The 17499-nt window shown below is 45.4% G+C and overlaps 1 protein-coding gene across 2 annotated transcripts in view; it reads right to left on the bottom strand.

The window, feature by feature from the left end:
* The window catches only part of LOC144785892 (metalloproteinase inhibitor 1-like), a 46226-nt gene extending 34052 nt beyond the window's left edge, over positions 1 to 12174 (bottom strand). The window contains exons 1-2 of one of the 2 annotated variants that reach the window (XM_078664762.1): positions 12090 to 12174; positions 10612 to 10781 (exon numbers count right to left, since the gene is read on the bottom strand). The gene's annotated coding sequence lies outside the window, so the exon portion shown is untranslated. The remainder of the gene's footprint in view (positions 1 to 10611; positions 10782 to 12089) is intronic. The other variant, XM_078664763.1, reaches the window with a different exon arrangement.
* Positions 12175 to 17499: the final 5325 nt, after the last annotated feature.

The raw sequence follows: 17499 nt of genomic DNA on the forward strand, positions 1-17499 counted from the left end.
TGTTGCCTCTGCTATAATGGGTCTAATGTACAAGATGCAAGGAAATTAGGCACTGCTTGTGCACCGACCGCACCTGCTCTGTGTGAGGGATATGTGTTGGACTACTTCCTGAGCTATACTTGTTTTATGTGTGCAGGAAATCTTACACTGCTGTTGTACATTCTGCACTTCCCTGCTACTTGCATTTCTGCTAGCACTGCTGCAGCTGCCTGCTATACATCTGTTCTGTGGAAGTGAAGATTGCCCTACTGCTGCTTGCAATAAATCTGTTCTGTGTAAGGGGAAGTCTGTATTGCTGCTGTCTGTGTTATGTCTGTTCTGTGTGAGGAAGGATTGAGCTTCAGCTGCTTGAAACAAATCTGTTCTTTGTGAAGGTAGCTACTTGTGATGTGTGTGTTGCTGGACCTGGCCCTTTTTGCAAGGTCATCCCCAAAGATTTTGCCTTCATCTGCTTATTTGTTCGACCTTCTATTTGTTGGCTTTACAATTCTGGGCACTTTACGACTGCTACTCAGTGCTAAAGTGCATACACTCTCTCCTCTAAACATGGTATGATGGGTTTAGACCTGTTTAGCATATGTAATTTACTTGTATGTCCCTTGTAAAGTGGTATCCCATATGCCCAGAGCCTGTAAATGAAATGCTGCTGGTGGGCCTGGAGTGCTTCTTATGCCATCCACTGACATAGTCCGTCAAACCTGTCTCAGGCCCCCCCATTGCAGGGCCTGTGTGTGCAGATTACTGCCACTTTAATTTGCCATGTAAAACTACTTGCAAGCCTTAAACTCCCCTACTACTACACATAGGTCACCCCTAAGGTAGGACCTAGGTAGCCCCAATTGGCAGATGTGCTGTGTAAGTAAAAGGTAGGATATGTGTCTTTATGTGTGGCATGTCCTGGTAGTGTCAAACAGCCTTTTTGTTTTTCACTGTTGCGAGGCCTCCTCCTCTCATAGGCCTGGATTGGGAATTCCCTTATATACTTTTTTGTGGTAATTCCTCATCTGAAAGGAATAGCGTTGCCATGTTTGGTATGTTTATAATGGTAGTGATAAATCCTGCTTACTGATATATTTGCATTTTACCCTACTTTTTTAGAAATGCCACTTTTAAAAAAGTGGGCAATTCTCAGTGCATATGACTCTCTGCTTTGCAGCCTGACTCCAATCCACGTCTAGGTCTGGGTGACAGCTACCCTTGGTGCATACTTTACAGACAGCCACAACACAGGAAGTGCTGGGTGTGACAGGGGTTACATCTGCATTCATCTGCATACTGATGGTCTTCCTGTGTGAGGAGAGAGTGTTCACACTTTACATTTGTGTATGTTGTGTCCTGCCCTCACACAAAGGGCTCATTTACCCCCTACTGACTGTCTGGAGCCAGGGCTTGGCTGAAAGGGATTGTTGCACACTTCTAAGGGTTCCTTTTGAAGTCACCCCTTCATCAAATACATTTTTGAGTATAAGTACAGAGGCTATGAACCCATGATATTAGAAACTTTGTGGACTTGTTACCGGACACTGCTGGCACCACTGACAGCACAATGTTAGAAGACTATTGTACTGCCAGGAGGAACGGTGCTTGGGACTACTTGCTTTGTTATCCTGACCTGGCTTCCGGAGAAACTGCCTCTCTGCTCAAGAGATTGGTTGCAAAACATCTGCCCTATGTGAGGGGACGCCTGTACTGCTGCTTCCTGTGATATATCTGTTCTGTGTGAGGTAAGACTGCAATTATGCGACTTACAATAAACCTGTTCTATCTGAGGGGACACTTGCACTGATCTGGGAAGCCTATACTGCTTCTGTCTGTGATATATCTGTTCTGTGTGAGGGAAGTCGGCACTGTTGCTGCTTGCAATAGATCTGTTGGATGAGAGGCTAATCTGCCTGTGATATATCCGTTCTGTGTGAGGGAAGATTGCAATGTTGCATCTTACAATACACCTGTTCTCTGTGAGGGAAGCTGGCACTGCTGCTGCTTGTGATATATGCATTCTATGTGAGGGGAGATTGCACTGCTGCTGCTTGAAATAAATCTGTTGTATGTGCGGGATAGCTGCTTGTGATAAATGTGTTGTGTGTGAGGAAAGATTGAACTGCTGCTGCTTGAAATAAATCTGTTGTATGTGAGTGATAGCTGCTTGTGATATATGTGTTGTGCGTGAGGGAAGATTGCACTGCTGCTGCTTGAAATAAATCTGTTGTATGCATGGGCTTCCGCAGGTGGGCAAGGAGGGGCGCTTGCCCCCCCCCCATAGCGCCTCTCCTTGCCCCCCCCTGCGCGCACCCATGTGCACAAATGCATCCCGGAGGGAGGCCTGACGCCGTGGCTCATCCTCAGGAAGGAAATCATCCAACCGTCCACCTTCATTTCAGGCATTGCAGGGAACAGAGCTGTTCCCTGCAAAAGGCCTCAGCTCCCTGATGGGGCCGTCTCGCACTCCCCTGTGCACAAGAGCAGCCCCACCCCGCCCATTGTCATTCTGTGTGGGGCTGATTTTCACACACAGAATGACAATGGGTCAGTCTGGGCTGGCACAGTATGTGGTGGCCTCCTCTAGCCTCAGTCAAGGGCAGGGCATTCCGTCACATGGAAGTGCAAAAACACCCATGCTGCTGCTATGTGAGAATCCAGTTAGCCAAAGGAAGGCGGTGAAAGAAGTTGAAAGGAAAGGATTATAGTTATAGTATAGCAACCATGGTTGCTGCTTTTTTATTTTATGCAACTAACAACCATAGACAAAGCCAATAGTTCTGGCTTGTTGTAGGTGTAACGTTACTTGTTCCAAGTGTAACGTTACTTGTTGTATTATATATCTGGATGCAATGACAGAATCAACAAAAATACCAGTCGGGCGGCACATTATATTAAGCACAGATTTTTAGCTTATGTGTTTTAAGCCTCGCCTTTTATTACATCAAACACCCTTTTGGAGAGACCCCCTAGTTTTTTCATTCCACTTAACGCTCTGGAAACAATACCATGTCAGTCGCCCCACGTCAAGGCACTGTGCATCATGCATGACTCATGCCTTCCACTTTTTCAGATTGCCTAGTTGCAGGGGCATGGTGAACCCAGCCACACCCCTCCCTTGCTTTAGGAACTACAGCGAGGCTGACGTTCTTGATGGGTCTCATAATAAATGTGAAAAGATGAGTGAGTAAGTAAGTCAAGGGGTGGGTGGATGGCTGGCAGGCTAGATGTGTGAAATGATGGATGGATGGATGAGTGAAAGGGTGGATGACGGGCGAGTGAATGGGTGGATGGATGAGTGAAATGATTGATGGATTGATGAATTGATAAGTGAAAGGGTGGATTGATGAATTGATAAGTGAAAGGGTGAATGGATGGACGGATGAGTGAAAGGGTGGATGTAAGGCTGGATAAGTGAGTGAAAGGGCGGGTAGATGGACAAAAGGATGGATCAATGAGTGAAGTAGTGAAAGGGTGGATGAATGATAGGTTCAATGGATGGATTCCTGAGTGGATGAGTAGATGGATGGGTGGATGGAAGGATGGAAGGCTAAGTGAAAGGGGAATTAAAAGAGGAAGGGGGATGGGTAAATGGATGACTGAAATGGTGAATGGCTGGATGGATGAGTTAATGGATGGATGGGTGGAAGAGTGGATGGATGAGTGTATGGATGGATACGGTGAAAGGTTAGATGGATGGATGATGGATGAGTAAAAGGGTGGATTGAGGGATAGATAAGTGAAATGATGGATGGAAGGAAACATGATGGATAGGTTTGTAAATGGATGAATATGGACATTGTTGGGCACACAGATAGAAGGACAGAATGAATGGTGAAACACTGAATGATGGATGAAAGTATGATTACACATTGTGAGCCCCATTATCTTAAGCAGCATTTCCTATACATTGACTTTCCCATTTATATGAGTGATTGTCTCTTTATAATATGTGTGTGTTGCAACGCACTCCAAAACTCTGCCCCACATACTTGGGATGAGTAGCCCTATAGAAGAAATTAAATACCCATGAGAGAGTGTCTATGTGAAGATGAGGGATGCCATTGGAGGGTGTTATCAAGGCCAGACTGGCCGGACCGGGCATCAGGTGTTTTCTCTGGGAGCTGGAAAGGTGGGGGAGGTTTTTTTCTACAAAAAGACCTGCACATTTGCTTAAAGCTGCACGTATGCTGACAAACCATGAAGTGCATAAATGTCTCAACCTAATATAAACTTATTTTCACTTGTACTTTAGTGGTTGTCTATTTACTTACATCTGAGAAGGTTGTGCAATAATATATGTCTGTAAACCTTACCTTTTGTCCTGAATTTTGACCCTTTGTCCTGAATTTTTACACTCACTGTCCTGAATTTGCACCCATGCCAGTTGGCTTGTAAATCTGTCCCCTAGTGTTCAGCTTTCGGGATGCCAGTGGGATAATTTTAGGGTTCAGGGTGGGTATGGGTTTTGGGGTGGCAGTGATAATTTTAGGGTTCAAGCTGGGGATGAGTTTTGGGGTGCCAGGGGTAATTTTAGGGTTCAGGGTGGGTATGGGTTTTGGGGTGCCAGGGGAAATGTTAAGGTTCAGTGTGGATATGGGTTTTGGGGTGCCAGGGGTAATTTTAGGGTTCGGGTGGGTATGGGTTTTGGGTTGCAAGGGGGGACATTTTAGGGTTTAGGACAGGTATGGGTTTTGGGATGCCAGGGGGACAATTTTAAGAGTCAGGGCGGGTATGGGTTATGGGTTTTGGGGTGCCAGGGCGCCAATTTCAGGGATCAGGGAATGTATGAGTTTTAAGGGGCCAGGGCGGTAATATTAGGGTTCATAAGTGTGCTCTAATTGTTGTCCAGTTTCAAATGCAGAATTCACCACTTTTTTTTTTAACCTGGCCTGAGCATTACCAGATCCTGATTGTCTTACATTTTAGCCCCGCCCCTATTCATTAACATTAGTCACGCCCCTTTTGTTTGTCAGGTTAGCCCCCCCTGGAAAAATTTCTGCGGATGCCCATGGTTGTATGCGAGGTATAGCTGTTTGTGATATATATGTTGTGTGGGAGGGAAGACTGCATTGTCGCGGCTTACAATAAAACTGTTCTCTTTGAGGGGAAGCTTGCACTGAAGTGAGAACCCTATACTGGTGCTGACTCCCATGTATCTTCTGTGTAGGAAGGCAAACTCACTTCTAATGACCCTCCCACATGAGGACGCTGCAGCTCATCTCCAATCAGGGGCGGCCTTAGGCATGTGCAAGCTGTGCACCTGCACAGGGCCGCCAAACCCCAGGGGCCACCACACCAATACATATCCTTAATATAATAATCCTCTGAGGATGGATACATATTTGCGTGGTGGCCCCTGGCAGGGATTTGGCGGCCTGCGGCTCTGTTCCACTTCCAAACACCCTGACCCCCCCTCTTCACTGGCCTCCGCGCTCCGCCTCGCCCAGACCCTCTCTTCTGGGGCCCCTTACCTACGCTCCCTGCCCAGGGCTGCCATGAGCCTGGAGCCGCCCCTGCTCCAATATTAATTTTTCCACAGCCGCCTTCAGCTGTTCTAGGGGTTTCAGCCTGCAAGAACATCAAAGCTGGCACCTGCTTAATTCTGCTTATGGAAATGACTCCCTTCCTTCATTCATAGTCACCTCTTCTGACGCACATCCGGTGGTGCATGTATGCACAACAATGCCAGCCAGAAAACCGAGCAGGGTGTGTGCCACCTTCAATTTTGCCTGCAGCAAGACACACGGACGTCACTTCCTGCCACACCAACAGAAAGCAACTACAAAGGTGGGGCTTGCACAAAGGAAAGTCACATCTCAGTGTGAGCACCGCCTCCAATGCTCTGAGCATGATGGGACTTGTAGTTTCATCATTTCCATTACAAGCACTGGTTGATGGACGTTTGAGTGGGGCCAGGGTGAGCAGATTCCAAAAGGAAAGATCGGAACAGTCACAAACATGCAAGTAGGATATATATAAATATTGACAAGGAAGAGGAAGGACACGAATACAGCACTCAGGGACAAAGAAATAGGACAGCACTGCCATATACCACAATTTTATAAAAGAATGGCAAAATGTAAAAGACTGTGGTCTGTGTTTTATTTCAGAAAAGTGTTGACAAGCTTAGAAAGAGAACAGAGGTCATGTCCCTCGTTCAGTATGATTTTCTTTGCATTCTTTTCATTCTGGGGCTCTATGGGGAAGAATTACTAAGAAATACCAAGTTTTCAATCAATGCAGCACATCAGACAAGGCAGAAGTATGGAAGGGAGAGAGCGAATCAATTCTATACCCTCTAAGACATGGCGCTGATTCTCTGCCCCTCTGCTCTGATGCACTTTAGACTACCACGCAGTGCTTAATTTGAGCCGGTGCTAAGCACCGGCACTTAATTTGTTTCCGGTGCTCGGCACTAGCACCTAATTGTCAACACCATAATTAGAACAATCCAACACATGGTGTGCTGCTCATCTAATTTAGAGATGAACAGAACAACTGTAGTTTAGAAATACAATTTACATTACAATAATGCGCATACCTGCCTCCCAAGCCGTTCCTTTAGCTTTGGGGGCATGGACTATTCTGAACTGTCGCATTTACATGCGAGAGAGATGGTTAGTAGCTGTTTTGGCAGCAATGACAAGGGCGATGGGTGGTGCAAGCTGCAGTGGCCTCCTGGTCAGAGCCCTGGCACTTATTATTTTACAAATTAAGCACTGCTACCATGTGCCAATGCACACAACCTTGCACCATAGTGCAAGCGTGTGTGCGTGACACTATGTGTTGTGCTGCCACATTCATCCCACTCAGACACCCAGGCATTCCACGCATCACAGGCACACCAATATTCGAAGGCCAAGTCCCACTCTGGCTGAGCAGCTAGAGGCAGCAGGGCTAGAGTACATGTAATACTAGTAAATAGGATATAACGCTATGCTTACCTTCCAGCAGGCAAGGCCCTTCCATTAACCATCTAGGGCCTTGTTACGAGAGACAGAATTTCTCCCAGAGCGATAAGTCTAGGTGGAAGCCCTCCACCCAAAATATCTCACCGTGGCTGTGCCTGGAATGATCAGGTCTGCAAACTCCAAAGCTGATCACTCCAGACTCTCTACTGGTTCCCAGTGAGGTAAAGGCTGATATTTCAATATCTGTGTCTGGTTTTCAAGGCCCTTAACCCGCCTCGCTCTAACAATTTAAGATCCACTTTAACTGGTATCTTCCCAGCAGACAATTGAGCTAGGCTGGTCAGTCAAGTGACTGTTCCTTGCTATGGGAAGGTGAGATGGTCATTTTCAGTGGCAGCTTCTAGGTTATGGAACACTCTCCCTGTAGACATTGCTAGTATTACCTCTTATTCTGTATTCCACAAGACTGTTAAGACTTTTCTTTTCTCACAACTTGCATTGCCTTGGTTGTTCCCCCTCATATGCTCCTGACAGTTATAGCGCTGTGATGTCTTGGTTTAATGCGCTTTATAAATGGTAATAACAAATTACTAAATTATAAAACCCCCTGAACCAGTTTAGCAGTTGCAGGTGCAGAAACAAATCCCCACCCCACCGAGAATTTAAAGCCTAGCCTGATCCCCTGGTCCCTCACCCCACCCGAGACCCTATTGGTCCTATTTCTGACACTTTTTGCCTGCAGAGCAAGCCAGAATTGTAAGTGGTTTTATTCAATGGAATCAGGAAATCTCTTGAGGAAAGGGACCCGGTATCTCCCTATCCATATTGTTATTCCCCGTTCTGGTTAGAAAACATGGGAATTTTGGTGATGGGATACTGTGCGAAGCAGCGAAACTGGGAATTCCAGCCCTCCCGCAATGTAGATCCAAGATCCTCCAAACGCATAACGAAGGCAATATTATTCCACATTATACGGCACAGGTGAATTTGAGTCACAGGTGTTGCAAAGCTGCTAACTTGACAAAAGTCATACCCCTTTATGGCTGTCACATGGCACCATGTCATATGTGGCACCTTCATTAAAGCACGTAATTTCAACTATATACTACTAACATGTTTGGACTAATTGGCACAAACGCCATACTGCATCAGAGCAGAAGGGAAAGTGAAAAACCCCCAGAAAAGATGAAATGCCGGGATGTAGGAACTGTAATGCCTCGATAATCCTCACCCCCCCCCCCCTAAATCATAAAACTGAAAGAATACAGGGGCATATTATCAAGGGGGTTTATCTCCGCTTTTTTGGCTTTAAAAGCCAAGAAAGCGGAGATAAAATTATCTCCCTATTACCTAGCTGTCAATAACACCAGTTAGCGACAGCTAGTAGGAGATAGCAACCATCTTGGGCCCCGCTTTGCATGTCAGTGAAATTTATCACTAATGACATGCAAAGTGGGCATGCCAAGATGTTAGCGACTGGAAACAGTCGCTAACATCGCTATCTCCTATTACCAACTTTTGGAGATAATCTCCAAAAGCTAACACCTGCCCCTGAGCAGTTCTGAGCCATGTTATCCAATGGTAGGTGGATAACATGGCTAAGAGCATTAGCTCGGTAATGCATGAATATTGCTGACTTTTCAGCGATATTCATGCATTTTGGCCGTTTTTTATCGCTTAGGAGATAAACCTTGATAATAGCAAGGTTCCTAAGCGATAAAAATCGCTGCAGCTCGGCGATAAAAATATTGCCGCTAAGCCAACATAGCGATAATTATCACTAGTTGTTGGTAATATGCCCCACAGGGTTTGGAAAATATAGACCAACCCCTCATGAGAAGGAAAGAAAGAAAAACAGACCGGCCAAAGAACCCAATAACAGCTTCCCAAGCTTCCTATTAGGGTTGAGGCCTCCAGGCAAACAAAGTTGCTGTTCCCAGGTAAAAACAAAAAAACTGATCTAAGGAAAGGAGGTGCGGAAAAAGACAAAGGGGCTTATTTACAAGCCCCTTGCGTCTCCAGTGCGTCGCTTTTTTCCACATTAAAAGTGACCCACCGGTGGCGCAATGGGCACAAACCCCAAAGGTGGGGAAGAAGCCTAGAGCTGATATGCATGGACTGTGGTAAAACCAAACTGAGGTGAACAAAACGTTTAAAACGCTTCCTTATTTTTGCACAATTGTTGGAACTTGTAATCATGTTAATGAGAGGACTTTTGACAAATTCGAATTTTAGTAAATTAATTAACATTGAAAATTAAATGAATTGAAATGGAGGTATGTTGAAGGCACCTGCTGAAAATTATTAATTGGGTCCGTAAACTAATTTAATCTGAACATGTGAAATGTACATTTCGGGTTTAAGGGCGTGTTGATCCTATTGAGTACTTTAATATAAAAAAAAAATCATTGACTGCATCTAGGAATATGCAATACTCCGAGGAAAGTCTCTAAAATTGATCTAGTTAGAAAAGACTCCTGCAAAGAGTCCTGTTAGAGAGCATAATTCCATTCATCCTCATTTTTCAGAATTTTGTATTATCCTTGATATGCAATATTCCTGAAATAGCACCACTATGCCATGACCCATTTGTGGCAACATGATAGTGCAGGAACGAGTGTGGGAGCTACATTGACAACCAGAACGCTAGTTTTTGTTACTTACTGCAAATGTGCCGCAATTATTTTTGTCACACTTTAGCGTCTGTTAAACTGATCCAAGGATACATGTCCTACTAAAACAATGCACTAGAAGACGGATTATTATTTCACATATTGGGGCATATGTAGGTAATTCACATTTTACGATTCTCAAATAGCGATTTTTAAGGAATCACTATTTGAGAATTGCAAAATGGAATGTAGGAAAAAAATAACAATAATTTTGCGAATCTCTAAAATTCCTTAATTGCGATTCGCAAATTGCGAATCGCAATTAAGGAATGAGTGTCCCGTTCATTCCTAAGGGGAATGAATGGGGATACATTCGCAAATTGCGATTTTCTATGAGAAAATCGCAATTCGAGAATCGCAATTCCAAGGGTGCCAGGGTGTCCAAAGGACACCTGTTGCACCCCTGGAATGTGCCTGTAAGTACATGTGGCGCACATACATGCCCCAAGGGCATGTCTGTGCGCCATATGGCACTTTTAATTTTTAAAAAAAATGCATTTTGACAGGAAATCGCAAAATACCATCTACTTGAAGTAGGTGATCTTTTGCGATTCCTTAAGCCAAAATCGCAATTTTAAAGGCACCTCTACATAGCATTTAAGGAATCGCAAAATTGCGATTCCTTAAATGCTTGAGCAAAATAAGGAATCGCAATTTTTGCGATTTCTTATTTTGCTAAGTGGCACCTACATACCAAAAGGCTGTTTGCGATTCGCAAATCCCGGAATTCTGTGAATTCCGGCGTTTGCGAATCGCAAACGCCTTCCTACATATGCCCCATTGTTATGAAAATTTCCCGAAATCTCACCTAATTACTAGCAAAAAAAAGACACAAATGTTGCACATCCCTCATAAACAGTATATTACACTCAGAGCATCTGCTTATAAATATAGTGAAATGTGTGTGTGTGCGTCTGTGTGTTTGTGTGATAGAGTGTTATTTACAAATGAAGAGGAAGGCAGGTAACCAAGGCTCTATAAGTAACTAGCATTGTTGCTCTTGCATAACAGCTATTGATTTATATATACAGATTGTTTGCACTTACCTGTGGCTTCAGGCTTGACACTTGACTCTTATGTTCTCTGTGGTGCAGCTGCTTATGCCAGTGGTGCCCTTTTATGATTGAAAGAGATGCCCGGGTGAGTAGGCGGGTTTGGCGTGTAACAATGGGAGAGGATGCCAGGGAAAACCTGTTCATGAAACATACTGTCCTTCCTGTATGACAGATTGCCAAAGTATGAAACCAGACAAAAACACATCAAAGAAAATGCTGGAGAGTAGTTAAAGATCAACAGTTACAACAGTCAAAGGAATAAGAGAGGGTGTGGCCGTAATGCCAGAGCTGCCAACTTTCGAATGGGGGAGCCCCCCGCAAGTGCAGTATGGGGCGGAAATCCTGTGCTTGGGGGGAAATGTGACTGGGAGAAGGAGGAAGGAAAATGTCTAAAATCTCTTCTCTCCTTGCCTAGCTCCAGTGGCGTCACTAGGGTTGGTGTCACCCAGTGCGGGTAAAGGTGTCACCCCCTAATGACTTACCCCATGGGCTTGCTAAATAACAAACAATAGCTCTTTATTTCAGATCCCCTTCATGCAAATTAAATGGAGGTGGAGGGAAAGACAGGCAGAGGGGTGTATGTGTGAGGGAAAGGGAGGAGTAGCGAAATTAGTTTAAGTCACTGCCTAACATGGAAGGAGGGAAACTGCGTTAAAAACAAAGACAAACAACCACATTTGACATTTTTAATTGCCGTGCAATTGATACACTTATCACAGAGCAGGACGCTGCAGCGGCAAGTTCAGAAAGGAGTGTGACCTTCCAAGGAAAGTCACTGGTATCCCGTAACAGCCTAAGTGCCTACAATAGAGGAACCACAAGGGATGGCGCACCACAAGCAATTGACAGATGTCATGTCATGGAAAGAAACATCGTGGAAATATGTTTTGTGCATGTTACAGGAACGTAGGACTATATTAGAAAAGAGCCGCACGCCAATTTTCGCTTTACAAACTAAAAGAGAAAAAGGTCACCGCGTGCCCGCACATAGGCACCCATGTGGGGCTGTGTTGAGGGTGCAGCTTGCCTTCCCCCCACTGTGTCGCACATGCAATATAGTTTCGCCCTCCGAGGTCCTCCTACTCGCAACCGCCAGAAACAGCCGTGGGCAGGCAGGGAAGGGAGACAGTCGCCAGCGCGCACTCAACCCAGGCCCAGCTCCCTTCACCAGCAGCACCTCGACCAGGGCTCGCCCTATCACCTGGGCAGCCCGTGTCACCAGAGCCACTTTGTTGTTCGCGTACATCGTGCTTCACGGCAAACGGTTTCTCTTTCCATCTCACAGCAAAATGTTTCTTCTTTTCTCTTTCCCCCCTGGCTCTGCTTGGCAGCTCCCCCCGGCTTCTATTTAGCTCGCGTCCTGCTTCCAGGTTGATTTAAAGTGCAGAGCTGCATTTTTGTCGACAGTGCGGGGGGGGGGGGGGGGGGGAAGGTGGTGAGGGGGGTTGTTATAATTTATAAAAACGTACCTTTTCGCCAGGTGCCGCACCGCGCCGCCTCAGCGCTCCTGACCGGTCCTGGGCTGCCGTGTTTTTCCAACTTCCCTCCCTCCCCTGCGCCAATCACAACGCTGCAATGTCTGGGTTGTGATTGGCTAGAGCCGGGATACTACTACATGCCCATAGGAGACCGGGGGTTCCTGCAGGAAGGAACCCTCGGTCTCAGCCCACGGAGTTTGCACACTATTTGCTGCTGCGCTACCCTGGGCCTGCTTGCCTGGGTCAATTAGACTCCCGTAGCGTCACCCCCCCATCCCCTTCCTTAGCTTCATCCGGGCTCGCAGCTCAGTGAGCCGCAGCCGCGTTGCCACACTACCCACCTCACGATCACCTGGGGTGACACCAATCACCTGGTGCGTGATTGGTGTCACCCCAGGTGATGGTGTCACCCGGTGCGGTCCGCACCCCCCCCCCCCCCCCCGCACCCCCCTAGTGACGCCACTGCCTAGCTCCTCAATGACACAGGCTATTAGGCTAGAATTGGACTGGCCAGCATGGAATATACAAGCACAGGTAAATCTGTGTAGATTTTGGAAAAGGATGGGAGCTGGAGAAGAGGAGAAACTGTCGAGTTGGTGTAGGAGGGAGATCCAACAAAGTGAATTGAAGTGGGCAAAAGCTACTAGAAATAAATTGTACTCTATTCACGAAACCCTGGAAGCAAAAATTGACCAAGAATCATTGTGTATTGATGAAGGGAAGAGTGTCTTAAAAAATCTGGGAAATGAAAAATCCACGGAGCGGAGAGACGACAAAGCCGGCTAACAGCTTACCTCGCAAGCAAGAGTGCTATTAGGAAGCTGTTCCCCTTCCCCGGCATTTCGAGTTTTTTATTAACATAAACTCGGTTTCCCTTCACATAGAGAAGGGCTCTTCTAAAAGGTGATTTTTTACCTTTATCACTTCTGATTTGGTAGAGGGATTAGGGGTGTCACCTAGGTTACCAAAGGTGAGAGTCCTGAAGAAAGCCGGGGCATTTTCATTCGCCGGCTGAAACATGTCGACATTGAAGCAGGGTGGAGCAGGGGGAATCTCATAATAAGTTCTCCTTCCTAGCACCCACGTCTTTTTTCTTTTAAACCCTGGACAGGGGACCTAATATTAAATTTGTAATAAGGATCCCCTGGGACCAGCTTTTAATCACACTGTTCCTGCGCATTATTTCTTCACCTTTGAGTTCGCACTAACGTTGCACTGTATGTTGTATTGACTCCCCCTCCCTATTGCTCCACCTCCGTTGTTGGGTAAACACGGAGGTGTGTTGACAGCCCTATGATGAAGCATGACACAGCTTGCTGTGTGTGAGGGCAGTTTTAAAAACAATGTGCTTTTCCCTTGACACACTTTTAGTCACTCTTTCTCTTTATTTTATTACTGTTTCCCCTTCTTTTTGTGATAAAAGTCTGAGCGGGAGGTCGAAGGGGGTATACTTCCTCTCACCCCTCTGTTCTAATGTGTTTTTGAAATGAAAAATCCAGACAGATCGATATGGAGTATCTGAAGCAAAAAAAGTCTGTGCAATTTATGATAAAACCTGGAGTAATGATAATTCATACCCATACTTAGATACCGTCCCCGATCATAGGATGAGATTAGAATTATTAAAAGGGAGAACAGGTATTAATCCCGCCCGTACAAATGAGAAACTAAAATATATGCTACTGGACGACTATGGTAAATGTACTTGTGGACTAGATTTAAAATGTACTAGTGTTCATTTTGTAATGGATTGCCCAAAATTGATATCAGTACGGTGCTTGATTTTAAGGCCACTCTTTTTAAAATATAAAACAAGTACAAGGTTGCAAGCAATCAAGCTACTTAAGGATATGCAGACCTTAGAGAGTGCAATTGCCTTAGCAAAATTTATACAATTAACCAAAAGATTTCTGTTGGAACAAAGATTCAAAATAGGGTGGTCAAAGGGGTGACAAATTGATAGAAATAGAATGTTTGTAATCATTTTTTTATTGTAATTTTTAAGTACTTCACCGTGGTTTATAATGTGTTATTACACAAATTTGTTTTTATGAGAATATTATGAAATTGGTTTTTAGGTCTCTATGAATTTTAATAATTGTATTTTTATTTTGTGACAAGATGACTATGTAGTTTAAAGGCCAAATGGTCAAAATAAACTTATTTTTGATTGATTGATTGATTGATTGATTGAATGGAGGAGCCAGGTTCGAGTCTCTGTGATAGCTAAATATCCTATGATTCTGGACAAATCACTTAGGGCCTTATTACAATATTGGTGGTCCTAGGACCACGGTACTTGTGCAGGCGGGTCAACCACCATCACTGCTGTGGTTCCGCCGGCATTATTTTGACTGTGGTGGTCGGACTGCCACAGGGCCCCTGCCTGAGCCGGAATCCAGGATCCTGCAGTAGTGGCACAGTGGTGAGGGCAAAAATATTCGGCAATGCCACTAAGGCATGGCCGAGCATATCACAAGTTGCCTGTTCACCGGCCATTTTATAGCAGTGAGCCCGCCATGAAAAGGGTGGCAGAGATGCAACTAAAGGGACCCTAACAGTCCCCCCTGCTGCTCCTGGGTCTGGGGGTGCTTGCAGGGGGCACATGGTATGCTGCCCCCGGAATTGCACCCCGTTCGTGCACGGTGTGGCATGCATGACATGGTGCATACCACACCGTGCAGGAACATGCTGTTGGTGCTCTCACAGTGGCACTCTACATGTTAGGCTCCCCTACAAGCCTAACATACCACCGCAGTGAGAACACCGCTGCACCACCCGCCCGCCTTGGATTCAATTCTGAATCCGGCGGGAGGGTGCACCATGGCCTTGGCGATCCACCTGTGGGTGCAGAGGTGATGGTCTTACAGGAGGGCTCCCGAACTCGCAATAAGGTCCTTAATCTTAACATGCCTAAAAAACATATATATGAATGGGTCCTTACGTAAATTAACTAGTGCTCATGTAAAGTGCTCCAATTCCTTCCGATCAAGTGCACACAGTATAAAATTGCAAAAAAAATCACAATATCTTAAGCTAAAAATATAAAAAGATACTAAAATAGCATAAATGAATTAGGAATTGCAAAATAAAGGTAGGGGTTCTAAGATGAAAAATGGAGGAAAGGAAAAAAGTACTTAGAGATAAATAAATCAGAAGAAAGATAGTACAACATTTATATCCACTCTAATGTGGATCACACCAAATAATGTGCAGTGCAAGAATGATGGTCTTCAAAGTGTAATGTGAATAGCACTGCATTAGGCAGTGTTTAATGTGTAAAAAAATAAGAGCCAGGGCCCTTGTCAGTAGGCCACCGCTACTTGCACCACCCATTGCCTCTGCCAGTGCTGCCACTTACAGTTCCCAACACAACTACTATCACACCCTTAATGTGTGACAGTTCAGGCTCTTCTAAGCCACCCAAAGCAACAAGCATAGCTTGGGTGGCAAGTATTAGTCATTTTTTTTAAATATTGAATTACACAACAACTGTTTTAATGCTGATCTCTTAATTAGACAAACAGCACCACCATGTGGCTGACTGCCATAAGTGCCGCTGTTGCCAATTAAGTGCTGGTGCCGAGAAGCAGAAACTACTGGCTCAAATTAAGTACTGCCATTAGGGCAACCACACAAACTTCCCACAAGGCTGCCTTTTACCTTTTTAGATTTTATCTCTTTGTGAACATTACCCAACCAATTTATTTTAATTCAGATTTTCACTCTTAGTGGTTCAATACAATCTTTAGATTCTTTAGGTGTGTGCAAAACAGTAAATTCACTGTAAAGTTTTCCAAAACATCGCCTGCTGGCGTAATTTTAAAAATAATTTTTACAAGGGTGCCAAAGTTTAAGAACAGTGAGTAAAAATACACCAAAACTTCTGTTTTGAAGGTTTCTTTTCCAATATCTACTTTCTGTTTTTTTTTCTAATTCTGGCAATTACATGAAGTTGACAAAGTTTGGTAATTGTGGGGAAAACCTCATGAATGTAAACAACAATTTGCACAACCCTTGTAAATTCATTGAAGTCTGTTCAGAGTTGACACTCTGCTCCTCTGATGTGTGCTGATTTGTGGAGAACAAGGGAAGTATTGTTGCAGAGGCCTTAGGCTCCACAGCAGCAACAAAAGTTAAGCCTCCATTATGTCCTTGTCCATCTTCCTCGTACAGTCCATGGTCCATGACTTATCTTCCCACATAGCAGATGTTATTTACTTAGCACAATTCAACATGGACATCATTTCCAGTACCCCTAAAATGACATGTTGCTCTCTACTGATGAAGGAATTAATTCAGAAACATAAGTTTAGAAATATACAGCACTAGCTGCACCAACAAGGGTAACAAATTAGACTACTGCTGAAGTAAGTGTTACCATGCACTGCATTTACCATGGGGCACTGGGGAAAATTTAGTGCTGGGATGTCAGGAAGTGTGCTCTCACTCTCCTTCTATTTGAAAAAGCTCCCTTGAACTGTTGAGATCCCCCAACCACCTCCGATGCATAATACTGAACACCAGCTCTGCATGGAAGCATGCCGTCGAGCTCTGGGACCTGCTCGACACAACATCCCCGGATGTCGCCTTCCTGACAGAGACCTGGTTTAACGACTCCTCCGCACCCGACATTGCCATAGCCATTTCAGACGGCTACAAGATCACCCGCAGAGACCGCACCAACGGAGTCAGAGGAGGAATCGTCATCGTCCACAAGAACAGCATCAGGGTCTCGGCTAGCATCGCCGACTCGCTAAGCACCGCCGAACACATGCATTTCCAGATCCACACAAACCCTAATTCTACCCTCAGAGGCACCCTCATGTACCGACCCCCCGGACCCTACCCCCAGTTCAGTGACTCCTTCGCTGACTTGATCAGCATGCACGCCCTGACCTCCACCGACTACATCCTCCACGGAGACCTCAACTTTCACCTTGAGAACAACAACAACTCCACAAACCTGATCGATAACTTCGCCAACCTCGGACTGAAGCAACTCATCACAACGCCCACCCAATCTGCCGGCCACACGCTCGACCCAGTCTTCTCCTCAAGCCCGTACGTCTCCATCAGCCGCACCACCAAACTCCTATGGACCGACCACTGCTGCATCCACTTTGCCTTCCAGAAACCCACCACACACCACCGCACCTAACAGATCCCCCGCTGCTGCTGGAGCAAAATCACGAAGACCAACTACACGTGAACCTCGCTCTTAGCCCACCGACGACGGTGCCCAAAGCCTCAGAAGCAGGATCGAGGACTGCGCCAACACCCTCGCCCGCTGAAGAAACACCCCCACAGAGACACCAGCATGAGGGCCAGCTGGTTCACCCCAGAACTACTAGCTTCCAAGCAAGCCTGCCGGAAACTAGAGAAGAAATGGCTCAGTGAA

This window comes from Lissotriton helveticus, chromosome 10 (genome assembly GCF_964261635.1).
Source record: "Lissotriton helveticus chromosome 10, aLisHel1.1, whole genome shotgun sequence".
In the NCBI taxonomy this organism is placed as follows: domain Eukaryota; kingdom Metazoa; phylum Chordata; class Amphibia; order Caudata; family Salamandridae; genus Lissotriton; species Lissotriton helveticus.